We start from the raw sequence: 10,512 nt of genomic DNA, 5'->3' as shown, positions 1-10,512 counted from the left end.
AAGCCAACTACACTAGACTTGAGAGCAGAGGGTGGTCAGTTATTTAGTTGTTCTGGGAACTCAGCCTGCTCTCCTCCAATGATCAGACTTCTGCTGACATGCCCTCCATGCAAAGTCATTCACTGGGAAGACCAGTGTTCTGTTGTTTCTCCTCCCTCGCCTCTCTATGCAGTGTGATCGGTTATAAAAAAAATGGGGAAAAAAGGCATTTATAATGTTTTATTCTATATATACTCAAATGTTTTGCCTTTCATTACTATTTTAAACTGAATGGGTTGCTTTACAAGATTAGGGTTTACATATACTTTAACATTGACGGATTGCAAATTGTTAACATGTGAGGAGGCATTTTTGTGTTTTTTGTGTTTTTTTTTTTTTTTTTGCTATTTTTACTTTTCCTATGAAAAACACAAACAAAAAAAACATTAAAAGACACACAATTAAGTGCTGTTTGTCCCAAAAGCAGCAATGTACAGTATGTATTGCCTTGGTAACAAAAACAAGTTATTACCAAATCAGTAATTACATTTATTACAGGTATTTATATAGCGCTGACAATTTATGCAGCACTTGACATATTGTACATAACATCAGTCCTTGCCCTCAAGGAGCTCGCAATCCAAGGTCTTTAGCTCACATGCATAGATACACATACTACGGCTAATTACCAACCAGCATGTGTTTTGAATGTTGTAGGAGAGCGGAGTACCAGCAGGAAATCCACAAATACAGGGAGAACATGCAAACTCCCTGTCTGGGTTCAAAACAAGGAACCTACTGCTGCAAAGGAGAAGTGTTAACCATCAAATCACTATGCTGTCCACTTACCTGAAATGTGAAAATTGTTCCAATCCATGAGGGTTACACAACCAGTAGTCCTTAAAGAGGAACTTCAGTCGTCCTAATGGTGGCCCCAACCTCCCTCACTGGCACCGCCTTCTTTGAAGGTGTGCTAGACCTTCAAGACCTTGAGGAGTTATCAGGACTTGGAAGATCCATGCGGCACCTGTACATGCATCGATTTCTACACACATTTGTGGAAAAACAAAGGTCCAAGACTTCCTCAACTGCGCTGTCTTTGTGCACGCAGATATTTCTAAGGTGTCTGTCAGGTCCTGAAGGCCAGGCAGGGCCCTTCAGCACATCTGCACACATGTGGAATCGAGCAAAACGTTCCTGTCTAGGCAAGAAAGGAGGAATTGCAGCACAAAAAAGTAAAAAGCACCTAAAAAAATCCAATTGTGGGAATGCAAACTATTTGTTTTTTGGGGGTGAAGGTCCGCTTTAAGTGGTCACAGTGATTTGTGAGTGTATTGCATTGTTTGCTATACTATCTGTAAATTAATCAAGTGTGTCATGTGACTGGAGACCAATATTTTTTTTCTCTGAAATTAGGAGATCATGGCAAGGGTCAGGCTAACCAATCATGAAAGAATATGTAAATCCAACATTTCATATTCCTCATATGTTCCTGCTGTACCATGTATGAAAATGTATCCTGTTCTCTTTATATTTCTTCCTTTGTGTGAAATCCCTGGTGTTCCTGCCAATACCTTTTGCTTTCCTATCAAAACTGACCACTCTAGGTATGAGAACACAGCGTGGTCAGTTCTCTAGCTGTGCTGAGAACTCAGCCTGCTCTTCTCTAATGATCAGACTTACCATGACACATCCCTCCTGCACAGCCATCCACTGGGGAGGTTAGTGCCCTGCTGTTTCTCCTTCCTCAGCACTCTAAGCTTCTTATGCAGCTGAGAACAGAGGGTATATGATCGCATATAAAAAAGAAAAAAAGTATTTACAATGATATTTTTTTTTATATCTATACACAAATTGTTCATGTCTATTTTAAACTGAATTAGTTTTTTTTTATAAGGTGAGGGTTTGCATATACTTTATGATTAGTGTTTTTTTTAAAAAATGGGTATGGATCCCTGGGTTTGAAATCTGTTCTATAAAATCACCCTGGTTTTCAGTACTTACACACTAGTCACTATAACTACTTTTCTTTCTGAAAGTAAATACACATAGATGAGCACAAAATTTACAAGCAGCACATAGAAGGGTTTGATTCACTATAACTGTCATTGTCCCTATGACGTAGTCACTGTACCACTGAACGAGACACGTCAGGGGCAGAGCCCCATGATGTCATCATGCCCAGAAGTCCCAGATCTGCCATCTTTACATATCCTCTTCATAGACGTTCATGCTTTAGGGGCAATATGAAAATTGTTTTAAAAAGTCATCCTATCTAGTGTGCTGGATGATTTAGTGCACTAATTTTGTGAGCAATGTTTTAACTTTCTGGCTAATAAAGCATTTTAGTGGGTTCATACTGCACCATGAGGGTTTCTGTCTTTTGTCCATACTGCTAAAAGGGATGGTTCCTGAGCTGCAGATAGGAGTGAGACCAGTCATATGTGCTCTGAGAAGATTACTGCATTGATTTGACCCTGTCATTTGGGAAAGCTCTGGTTGACCTTACCATTGTGTGGGTCAGCCTTGGAGGTAAGAGGCAGCAGTGACAGGTGGTGGGACACAGCAGTGGAACACCTCTGCACATTATTCTGGAGCATGCACATTTTAAACGCAGGTGTTATCATGCACTATTAATATTGTGGAAATACACAGTCATATACATAAATGAATGAATGTGCCTAAAAAAACATTTATATTGTGATGATGTGACCACAAATTATTATTGATGTGCATCAGTCCACATCAATAATTATTTGTGGTCACATCTTCACAATATAAATGTTTTTTTAGGCACAATCATTCGTTTATGTATATGATTGCAAATAAAATTTTTGTATAGTTTTCCATATATTATCATTTTTGTTGTGCTGCACTTTTTATTTAAATATATGTCAGAAGCAAAGAGGTGGCATTTACCAGCAAATTGTTTGCCCGCACATTTTTTGCCATCATCAGTAAACACTGTAGTGATCTAATAGAGCCAGACATACTGTATATTTATCGATTCTGCAATACTGTAATGTTCAGTTTCTGGAAAATGTCCACATTTCGATATAAACTGTCTACATATATACAGATTTTGGCTAAACTTCAGCAAAACTTTACTTTTCATTTTGGAAAGATGGGTGAAGGGCCAGAACCCCTATCAGGTTTTTGCTGGTTTACACTAGTAGCCTACATATTGCATTCACCCAGCACCTGGATTGGCTCCCTATGCATTTTCATGTATCGCTACTTGGGTGTAATTACAACGTATTTATCTAGCTTCACCTCAGGATGCTTCAAGTGGATGTCCACCCAGGTTCTCAAAAAGGTACCTTTAAAGCTGTGAAACGAAAATGTAAAAATACAGATTTACTGTTTTCAGCAGTCTTTACTGTTTGCAACTGTCTGCACTGCACCGAATTTAGGTCTGCTGCCCTGCTACCTGCCATCACCTGACCAAGACGTTCTTTGACCAAGGGCTCAAGGGGCAGCTGCTTTGGGCCTCACTATAATGACTGGGCTCAGGGCAGCTGCCCTTTTGTCCAGCATTAAAGATGGCCCTGATGGACAGTATTGATGGATAAGAAAAGATTTCCAAATTCTACAATTAATAACATGTTGGAAAACCTCTACAAGTAATAAAAGAGTCTCTCCTACACTCACACTTGGCAAACTATGTGACTTCCACAGGGCTCAGAAGCACAGAAGGACCAGCAATGTCTGGCTACACAGTGGTTGTAATAGTATTTGGTATATCAAATAAAATGAATGTATACTTTGTTTGGTGCCCTCAATATGATTGCTATGAAAATAATTAGTATTCTGTACCTAGAAGACCTGCCTTTGAGATGGAGATTAGGCAGGAGGCCTCTTTTATTAGTTTTGCTAAAGGGCCCCATCACACATAGTCACGGACCAGACCAAACTGCTGTACAGTGGTGTTAGTTGAATTTGTTATGAAAGAAATTGCACGAAACTCCGGTTTCAACAAAAACATTCTATTTCAGTATATATTCTTAAGTCAAAAAATATCTTTCAATGTTCTCAGCCTTAAATCTCCATATTTTCTATTTTTGCTGCTTTGATCTAGCTTCCTGTTAGAAGGTGGCCATATTTGTTCTCCATACGCCCTCTGCATGTAAGAACGTACATTGCCACCCTCCCTTGCTTGCTCCTGAGATGGACTAGGGTATGATTTTTCAACCAGGGTTCCTCCAGAGGTTGCTATGGGTTCCTTGAGCAGTGAAGAATTTCTGCTTTTCAGATAAGTTCCCACTGACACCATTGGTCTTTTTAGCTATCTCTAAAGGTGTAATTCTTCCCAATGACCACAAGTGTAAGGAGCATTCTCCCCACTGACCATCAGACTAATGTATCATGAGTTGTAGATGTAGTCATTTTTAGCAGGGGTTCCCTAAGACCAGTAAGTTATTTCAAGGATTCCTCTGTGTTGAAAAGTTTAAGAAAGACTGGATTAGGGACTATGGAGTATGGGATTGTGGTCTGCATAAAGCAGTGAACATGACCCCAGCTAATGTGTACTACTCATTCCAAACCATCACAAGTGAGGCAGAAGTAAGAAACTATTTTACGAAAAATAGATTACAGGACCATTAAGCAGTGGATGTGTATAGATTCTTTTTAGAGTTTTTAAGAATATTGTTTAGTGTCACATTAACATATTATGTTTCAGTGACCTTCAAGCTGAAATCTGTATTAATAGTCTTCAAATTTATGAAATGTAGCACTACCCCCTTAGGATTCGCTAGAAGATTTGAGTTCCCCTATTGTCCTGCACAGCCAGGCAACACACATCTTTACACAGGCTTGCATTCAGAGTTAGAAATCAGTCCTTGAGCTTTGGTTTTGTTGTTTTATTTTGTTGTTTTTATTGTTGTTTTTGGAATGGGGTTAAGGGTGTACAGGATGCCCAAGGAAACCAATAAACTGAGGACAACTATCTGGAACTATTTACAAGCCTTCTCTGGATCACAGTCTCTGATGGAGAGCTAGCTAGCATCTTCTTAGTGTACCACCCCAGACCCTAGATGAACTTTCCTTCATCCAGCAATCTGGAGGTAACCCTGAACAATAGTTCATATAGTAGTACTGTCTGCTTTTACAAAGAAGCTATGGTCCTGAAGAAGCCATACGCATAGGCAAAACGCATTGACGTTCTCACTTGTACAGTAATATTTTCATAATAGAATTTTCACAATATGGCGATGTGTACTACATACTATGTTAACCACTTCCTGTCCGGACACTTTTACCCCCTTCCTGTCCAGGCCAATTTTCAGCTTTCGGCGCTCTCACATTGTGAATGACAATTACTCAGGCATACAACACTGTATCTAAATGAAATTATTATCATTTTTTTCAAACAAATAGAGCTTTAATTTGGTGGTATTTAATCATCACTGGGGTTTTTATTTTTTGCTAGAAAAATGAAAAAAGACTGAAAATTTTGAAAAAAAACATGTTTTTCTTAGTATTTGATACTAAATTTTGCAAATAAATATACTTTCTTCATAAATTTAGGCCAAAATCCATTGTGCTACATTTTGTTGGTAGACCTAACCCAAATCAGTGTGTATTATTTAGTCTTTGTGAAAGTTATAGAGTCCACAGACCACGGTATATATATTTGATATATTTGAAAATGTATCAATCCTGATGCACGGACTACCTATATAATTTCTTGGGGCCCTAAAATGCCAGGACAGTACAAATACCCCCCAAACGACCCCTTTTTGGAAAGTAGACAGTCTGAGGTATTTAATGAGAGGCATGGGGAGTTTTTTGAAGTTGTCATTTTTTGCCAATTTTTTAAGGAAATGATGAAAGTAAAAAAAATTTTTTTTTTTTCCCACAAAGTTGTCATTTAACAAGTTCTTTCTCTCACACGGCATAGGCATACTTGCAATTACACCCCAAAACACATTTTGCTACTCATCCTGAGTATGGCGATACCACATGTGTAAAACTTTTTCACAGCCTAACCACATAGAAGGGCCCCACATCCAATAAGCACCCTTAGGCGTTCTAGGGGCAAAAATTACACATCTAATTTCTTGACTGTCTATCACAGTTTTGGAGGTCCTGGAGCACCAGGACAATTGAATTACCCACAAAATGACCCCATTTTCGAAAGAAAACACCTCAAGGTATGTTTTAAGAGGCATGGGGAGTCCTCTGAAGACTTCATTTTTTGCCACATGTTTTTGGAAAATGTGAAAAGAAAATGAAAATGTATTTTTTTTTACGCAAAGTTGTCAATCTATGAGAAATTTCTATTACACAGCATAGGCATACTTAAAATGATACCTCAAAACGCATTCTTTAACTCCTGCTGAATATGGCGATACCAAATGTGTGAGACTTTTTCACAGTCTGGCCACATAGAGGGGTTCCACATCCAATAAGCACCTGTTAGCGTTCTAAGGGCAAAAATTACACATCTAATTTCTTGACTACCTATTGCCGTTTTGGAGGTCCTGGAGCATCAGGGAAATGGAATTATCCACAAAATGACCCCATTTTGGAAAGCAAACACCCCAAGGTATGTTTTAAGAGGCATGCAGAGTCTTCTGAAGACTTCATTTTTTGCCACAAGTTTTTGGAAAATGCGAAAAGAAAATGAAAATGTATTTTTTTCTACACAAAGTTGTCAATCTATGAGATATTTCTAATACACTGCATAGGCATACTTAAAATTACACCCCAAAACACATTCTCTAACTCTTCCTGAATATGGTGATACCAAATGTGTGAGACTTTTTCACAGTCTGGCCACATAGAGGGATGTTCCACATCCAATAAGCACCTGTTAGCGTTCTAAGGGCAAAGATCGCACATCTAATTTCTTAACTACCTATTGCTGTTTTGGAGGTCCTGGAGCATCAGGACAATGGAATTATCCATAAAAAGACCCCATTTTGGAAAGCAAACACCCCAAGGTATGTTTTAAGTTCTCCGTCACTCTCATCTGTCATACTCAGAATTTGAAATGCCTCCTCGCTTGTATATGATCTTTTGGCCATATTTTTGACACTGATCAGGACCCACTGGTATGGCAGTGATCAGGATGGTGTTGCAGTGAGGGACAGATATCTGGCTGCAGTTGGTTCACACTAGTCACTGTTGGGCACAAATCAGAGATACAGTGAGGTGGCTGGCAATGTTTTGTGAGTGTGTGTAAACTCTGTGCAAAGGCGGAAAATTACTCACAGTTAGCTGTACTGGATATCTCTCCTCACAGACGATGGCAGTGAACAGGATCCACTGGTGTGGCAGAGATCAGGGACACTTTATGAACAGGCACACTGTAAGGTGATCAGGGACACTGATTGGGCCACTGTATGGTGATCAGGGACACTGCTGGGCCACTGCGGTGATCAGGGACACTGCTGGGCCACTTGTGTGGCAATCAGGGACACTGTGGCAATCAGGGACACTGTGGCGATCAGGGACACTGCTGGACCACTTGTGCGGTGACCATGGACACTGCTGGGCCACTGCGATGATCAGGACACTGCTGGGCCACTTGTGTGGCGATCAGAAACACTGCTGGGCAACTGTGGTGATCAGGGACACTGCGGTGATCAGGGGCACTGCTGGACCACTTGTCCGGCGATCAGGGACACTGCTGGCCACTTATGTGGTGATCAGGGACACTGCTGGGCCACTTGTGTGGTGATCTGGGCCACTGCGGCAATCAGGGACACTGCGGTGATCAGGGACACTGCTGGACCACTTGTGCAGCAATCGGGGACACTGCGGTGATCAGGGACACTGCTGGGACACTGCGGCGATCAGGGACACTGCTGGACCACTTCTGCGGCGATCAGGGACACTGCTGGGCCACTGCGATGATCAGGACACTGCTGGGCCACTTGTGTGGCAGTCAGAAACACTGCTGGACTACTGCGGTGATCAGGGACACTTCGGTGATCAGGGGCACTGCTGGACCACTTATCCGGCGATCAGGGACACTGCTGGGCCACTTGTGTGGTGATCAAGAACACTGCTGGGCCAATGTGGGGATCAGGGACACTGCTGGGCCAATTGTGTGGTGATCAGGAACACTGCTGGGCCAATGCGGTGATCAGGGACACTGCTGGGCCACTTGTGTGGTGATCAGGAACACTGCTGGGCCAATGCGGTGATCAGGGACACTGCTGGGCCACTTGTGTGGTAGTCAGGGACACTGCTGGGCCACTGCGGCAATCAGGGCCACTGCGGCGATCAGGGACACTGCTGGACCACTTGTGCGGCAATCAGGGACACTGCGGTGATCAGGGACACTGCTGGGCCACTGCGGCAATCAGGGACACTTCTGGGCCACTTGTGTGGCAATCAGGGACACTGCTTGGCCACTTGTGTGACGATCAGGGACACTGCTTGGCCACTGCGGCGATCAGGGATACTGTGACGATCAGGGACACTGTGGCGATCAGGAACACTGCTGGGCCACTATGTGGTGGTCAGGGACACTGACAATCAGGGACACTGCTGGGCCACTTGTTGGGCGATCAGGGCCACTTGTGGGCAATCAGGGCCACTTGTGGGCGATCAGGGCCACTTGGGGCAATCAGGGCCACTTGGGGCAATCAGGGACACTTGTGGGGGCAATCAGGGACACTACGTGGGGGCGATCAGGGACACTTGTTGGCGATCAGGACCACTTGTGGGCGATCAGGGCCACTTGGGGCAATCAGGGACACTTGTGGGGGCAATCACGGACACTTGTGGGGGCGATCAGGGCCACTTGTTGGGGCAATCAGGGACACTTATTGGGGTGATCAGGGACACGTGGGGCGATCAGGGCCACTTTAGGGGCGATCAGGGACACTTTAGGGGCGATCAGGTGTCACTGAGGTGGAGGGCAGTTAGCTACAACCCTCTTCTTCGCTGTTTCTCCTCTCACAGACAACTCCGTGAGAGGAGAAGGAGGCGGAAGCCGCACCATGCGGCTTTTGTTTACACTTAAGCTGTGTCCTTATTGGACACAGCTGATCACATGGTATGGGACCGATTTCATTGGTCCCATACCATGTCACGTAATCCACCGTGTCCGTCGGACTCGGCGATCATCGGGCTCGTGGGTGCGCGCTCTAGGAGCCGCGCACGAGCTTAAGGAATACAAGGTGCCGTTTAGAGACGGCAACCCGCTCCTGTAGGTGTCCCGTCCTGCCGTTTATAAACAGCGGCCGGACGGGAAGTGGTTAAGGGTCAAGCCAGGAATTATTTCCCTCTTTGAGAGGGTGTCCTGGATGTTATCCCATTTTTTATCTTGTTTGTTATGGTCTTTGTACAAATAAAGTTGTAATTTTTGTTATGGTGGTTTGGTCTCTGTGTGCCTAAAAAATCTGCTATTTTAGCCGTACAATTCTTGTCCAGCATTTTTCTGTTGTTTGAATTAGGGGATTTGAAATTGGATAGAGTTAGAGGTGTACAGAATGCCCAAGGAAACCAATAAACTGAGGACAACTATCTGGAACTATTTACAAGCCTTCTCTGCAACACAGTCTTTGATGGAGAGCTATGCAGCGTCTCCTTAGTGTACCACCCTAGACCCTAGATGAACTTCTCTTCACCCAGCAATCTGGACGTATCCCTGAACAGTAGTTCATATAGAAGTACTGTCTCCTTTTACAAAGAAGCTACGGTCCTGAAGAAGCCATACATATAGGTGAAACGCGTTGACTGTTCTCACCTGTACAATAATATTTTGATAATAGCATTTTCACAATATGGCAATGTGTACTACATACTATGTTAGGGGTCAAGCCAGGAATTATTTCATTCTTTGATAGGGTGTCCTCGATGTTATCTAATTTTTTATCTTGTTTGTTATGGTCTTTTTACAAATAGAGTTGTCATTTTTAATATGATGGTTTTATCTCTCAGTGTGCCTAAAAAATCTGCTATTTTGTCCTTACAATTCTTGTCCAGCATTTTTCTGTTGTTTTATTTAGGGGATTTGAACTGGGATAATGTTAGGGGTGTACAGGATGCCCAAGGAAACTGATAAACTGAGAACACCTTCCTGGAACTATTTACAAGCCTTCTCTGCAGCACAGTCTTTGATGGACTACTACCCTAGACCCTAGATAAACTTCTCTTCACCCATTAATCTGGAAGTATCCCTGAATGGGGAATCCGGTTCTCGTCACTTTAAAAGATGAACAGTCACTGGTAGGTGGCTAAGCTGGTTTCCCACCAGAGTGCTCCTTCCCCTATCTGCCCAGGGGGTGCAGGTGTACTCACTCAGATCCTCTCCTGTACAACTGGTGAGTTGGTGGCTGCTACCAGGCCTATCAACTGGGCTACTCCTACCCTGCAATACAGGTGGTCCTCTTTCAGGGGGCCGGTGAGCTCTGAGCTTTCCTCCTTTCCAGCCCCAGGCCTGCAGGTAGGCCCCATCCCAATGGGCCTCCTCACAGCCTCCTTCCTTCAGCCTCAAATCTTCCTCTCTATCTTCCACCCGAACCGTGCCTGCAACACTTTTAGGGGGTGTCCCAGCCCCTTGCCAACCTCCTG

The sequence above is a fragment of the Staurois parvus genome, unplaced genomic scaffold, assembly GCF_062004578.1.
Source record: "Staurois parvus isolate SC_StPar_1 unplaced genomic scaffold, SC_StPar_1.0 ptg000530l, whole genome shotgun sequence".
Classification (NCBI taxonomy): Eukaryota; Metazoa; Chordata; class Amphibia; order Anura; family Ranidae; genus Staurois; species Staurois parvus.
Note: the sequence above shows the minus strand (reverse complement) of the source record.